Below are 4,709 nucleotides of genomic sequence, written 5' to 3'. Positions count from 1 at the left end.
TTCTACAAGTAAAGTTGAAATTCACATGATCACATGTGATAAGCAACTAGGGTTTTAGAGTTACTACTAAAGTGTAATGATCACATGGGTTAAATCCTTAGGGTTTTAGGTTTGCAACTACTATGGATGAACACATGAAATAATGAGATCAATGTCTTAAATTAAAACTAGGGTTTCTAAATTATGGTACAAATCCTAAAATGATGAGTGGTAATAGAGTTGTGGTTACTAATTACATTGAATCACAATTAATAATGGTTTAACATTTTATTAATTTTTACAAGATTTAATAATTAGAGTAATTCTTATTTAGGTTTAATTAAGAATCGGGGTTTAATAATTGTTATTAAGTTTAAAGTATTTAACTTGTTGACTTAAAATGTTTAAGTAAACAATTGTTGGGCTTCCAAAATAATATTGGCTTTTAATATTTTCTTGAGTTATTACTATAGAAAATAGTAATTTGCAAATTAGGGTTTATGAATTACCACTAATAATTTAGCTAATGCAAATATGGTAAAGAAAATTAACCTTAACATTTTAATTAGTTACTGAATAGTTAAAATTTAAATTTGAAACTTCACTAATTATTGAATTCAATTTGCATTTTAAACAATTAGAAAGACATAATTAATAAAGATAAAAATAAGTGAATTTTTATTTTGACACACATTTTTATTTTATATTTTATTTGAATAGAGTTTATTTTTGTGAGCATTTTGATATATTATTTGCATTTTTCTGAGTTGAAATGAAATTTCTATGATTTTGCAAAGTTTCAGACATTTTCTGGAATTTAAATTAAACAGAAAATGCTATTTGTACCGATTCAGATCTAGCTCCAGACACTGACTAGTGGGGCCATTGACTGGGTCAGTTGCCACGCGGGCAACGACCAGATCAACGTTGCTTTACGAGGCGAGACACGTCGTTCTCGCCGGCGGCTTGACCGCCGGCGGCCGTAGAAGACGACGCCGCCGATTTACGGCACGATAGGATGGGGTACTAGGCTCAATCGAATCAGAACAACAAGGGAAATCTAATGGTGGTAGTTATTGTCTCAGGGGTTCATCGGAGCTACGCCGACGGCGAGCTCTGCGGCGGTGCTACTCCGGCGAAGGATCAATCGAAGGCTACCAGTGGATGCTAAGGCAAAATAGAAAGCCCACGAGGTGCGTACGCTTACCCACGAGGATGATGGTGTGGTCGACGGAGGCGTTGGTGGTCGGAGACGACGACAAGGTCACGGATTCCGGCGAACCACCACGAAGGGGATGGACGATTGTCCGCGTGCGGAGCCTTCCCCCTTCGATTCCTTCCGCGGAAAGCTCACGAGACATGGCGGTGCTTGCTCAGCTACCTCCTAGACCTTGGGGTGGCCTCCATTGACGATTTCGTGAACGACTCCGGCGAGGTGCTGCGGTAGAGATCGGGAGATAGAGAGTGAATGGGAGGGGTTGGAGTGGCGGAGATGAACAAGAGGAGTACGGCGATCCTCCTGGTGGTCTTTATAGGGCTGGAGGTGGTCGGAAACGACGTCGAGCGGCGGCGACGAGCGGCCAGGATACTGCGGTGCTCACGATTAGGGTTTCTGTGCGGGAATCTTGATGCTCCGACTGGCAGCGGATGCAGGTGAAGTTCTCCTCGGCTCTAGAGTGTTGAGTGGCGTCCGGCGGCGTTCTTATCCCCGTCGAGGACGTGGCGGAGCCGCGCCGGCTCGCTGTCGACCGTGGAGAAGAGGAGGAAGACGACTCTCCCTTTTTGTTTTCTGCCAGCGCCGAAGCGGTACCCTGGGCTGGACTGGGCTGCTTGGTTCATGGGTTGGGCCTCTACGTGGGCTGCTGCGGTCCAGGTAAGCCAGGTAAGCCCCTCTCCTTATTTTCTCTTTTTATTTTCTGTTTTTATTTTCTGTTTTCTAGTTTATTATTTGAATTCAATTCGACTTCTATTTTGTTCTGCAGGTTTTCCAATTTTGATTCTTCATAGAATTTAATAGAAATACATATTGCATAGTTGTTTAATTCAAACAAGTATTTAGTCTTTGATTAAATTTGTGTTGTTGTGAGAGGTATTCTAATTTCAAATGGAAATGGATTAAATGTTTGTCTCAATTAATTTTTATTTAGAAACCAAACCTATTTTGAATAATTTAAAATTTATAACCAGTGCTTGGTAAACATGTCATTAAGTTTTGTTATTACTTAGCAACATTTATTGTTCCCATGTATTTTATATTATAGTTAGAGTTTAAATTAAATGGTGTTGAGAATGGAATGGTTCATGATTTTTATGTGAAGAATTGTTTTCAAAGGTTCAAGAAAATGGTTGGATTTACTCTATGTTAAATAATCTTGCTTAGAGAACTCTTGCTTGAATTATTTTAAATGAATCCTAAATCCATCATGATTAACTCTTTTGTTGAGGTGATACCATTTTATAAAATACTATTTATTTGGTTCACTTAGGCAAAGTATTTGAATTACAAAGTAGAATAGGATATTGGTTTCCTTCTACTCACCCAAATGACATTAAGTCATTAGGTATGCAAGGCTTGGTTGTATCCTTGTGATCCATGATACACAAGGTAGGGCATAATATTCTATGTGGAGCTAATCCTATGTGAAAGGACTAGGGTTTTAGTAGTGATCACCCAAGTGATACACAACTAAGATTAGGTATGAGCATAAGCTTGGTTATGTTTAATTGGCTAGGGTTATCCTCCTCACTTAGGTAGAATTATTGTATCAGGGCAATGCTAAGTTTGTCTTAAGTGTTTGGATAGGCAAGGTTTAAGTACAATATCATTACTACTCTATACAAGGCATGAGTATTGGTCTGGATTAACTACTATTGATATATTTATCATTTCATGTGAAGAATGAGATCTATGGATCACTTGTAGAGGTTTAACTTAGCATCTCAATTTATAAGGTAAGATCATGCATTAGACATGATCCTCTTATTCCTCACTAATCTCTCTTCTTTAATCCTTAACTCAACACACTCACTTAAATTTATAGGGTTTATGATCATCACCCAATTTGTAATGATCAAGGTATTGGCCTCATAACAATTCATTGGTGAATTATGGTTCTTTCTCCAAGATCAAGTATAAGTCCATATACTTGAGTATACCTCTTTAAGTTGAGCTCTTCTGAATAGGTAGGGTTTCCTCTAGGGTTTATGATCATTACCAAGGTGTAATGATCACAACTCTTGTCTCTCCATAATTACTAGAAGAATAGGTTCTTACTTAATATCAAGTTTTAGCTAGGTCAAATAGGGTTTAGTACTTGACTTATATTTCTTGTATCATTGGTTAGTATCAACAAGTACCTTGATTGGATAAGGTTTAAATAGTAATCTAGGTTCTATTCAATGGATAGAATAAGCATATGAATGATTCTCTCCTTCCTCTAAGGTTTAATGGAATGAGTTAGGAAACAAGGTTGGAATGATCCACGATTAATGATGAATGAATATGAGTGTTCTTGACTTGGTCAAGTTTTGTAGTTGAAAAGATATACCATGTGACTCATGGTAGGAACATTGATCTAGTAGAAGACATGGATAAGATAAGTAAAGAATAGTTTCTTAATTAATTGTGTTCTTTGATTTAGGATTGAATAATTGTTCATGTGTTGTTGTAAGGAATGGCATATTGAGATCTTTTATAAGGTCTTGTAGTTGATCCTTACTTAAGGTGTTATTTGTTGTAAATCTTCTTCTATTTGATCTAGCCCATAGATCAAATCATCTCTACCCAAAACAAAGTTTTAGCAAAGATCACAGTGAAGTTTATAGCGCTTGACTTGATGATCTACTTCAGTTCCAGCAAGTCAAGTGAAACTTCGATTCGCGTGGTAAGTTTTATTTGAAAGCGCGAAAATTCCCCGGATTTTCTAGTGCATGAATGCAATGCACACTTTGGTGTTCTCTCATTTTATTGCCTCTAAACACTGGGATATTACAGACTCTCTCCCCTTAAGGCTGAACTTCGTCCGAAAGTTCGAACGCTCTCATGTTTCAGAATGTTGAAATGTCTTAGACGGATCACCATCCTTCAACTCCATGGTGATCACATTAGATATAATTGAATATATCCCTTATCCGGATCCTTCTGTTAGTCTTACGTGTAAGAGCCGTACTTCCTTTAATTCTAGGATTTCTTCCAACACTCTAAGCTTATAGGCTTACTCTCCAAATATTATTGGATTAGGACATCTTATTGTGTTAATGGACTTTACTAATGGTTGTGGTGAGAGCTTCCTATTTGGGTACTCAAAGCTTGGTTCTACCAGCTGCGGTAATCCAGCTAGGTGTAATATGGCACTACGATTTACCAGTAGCAATACTCAAACCTTAATTCTAAAAGATTCATTTAAAGCGAGTATTGTTTTCCCTTACTACCATAACGAAAGTAATGGTACTTGGTAGGAGGTATTTACAATAGGCATGGTCCTGTAGTTTAGTCCTACTGAATGGATTAGACTTTACAGTCCATCCAATCATGGTTTCTAGTTCATGCTAGTTATCTTCCTTTTGGTTTCTTTAGGTTCCATGAACGGAATCTTTCTAATAATCATTAGTTTTGGTATAGTCAAACCCTTCGATCTTTTGTTTTCTTAGGCTTTGATTGTCCTCGATATCTTCTTCATCCAACTTCATTTTCTAATACTTACTTAAGTTCTCTTGGTTTTGAGTAATTA

The sequence above is a fragment of the Lolium rigidum genome, chromosome 6 (assembly GCF_022539505.1).
Source record: "Lolium rigidum isolate FL_2022 chromosome 6, APGP_CSIRO_Lrig_0.1, whole genome shotgun sequence".
Taxonomy (NCBI): domain Eukaryota; kingdom Viridiplantae; phylum Streptophyta; class Magnoliopsida; order Poales; family Poaceae; genus Lolium; species Lolium rigidum.
Note: the sequence above shows the minus strand (reverse complement) of the source record.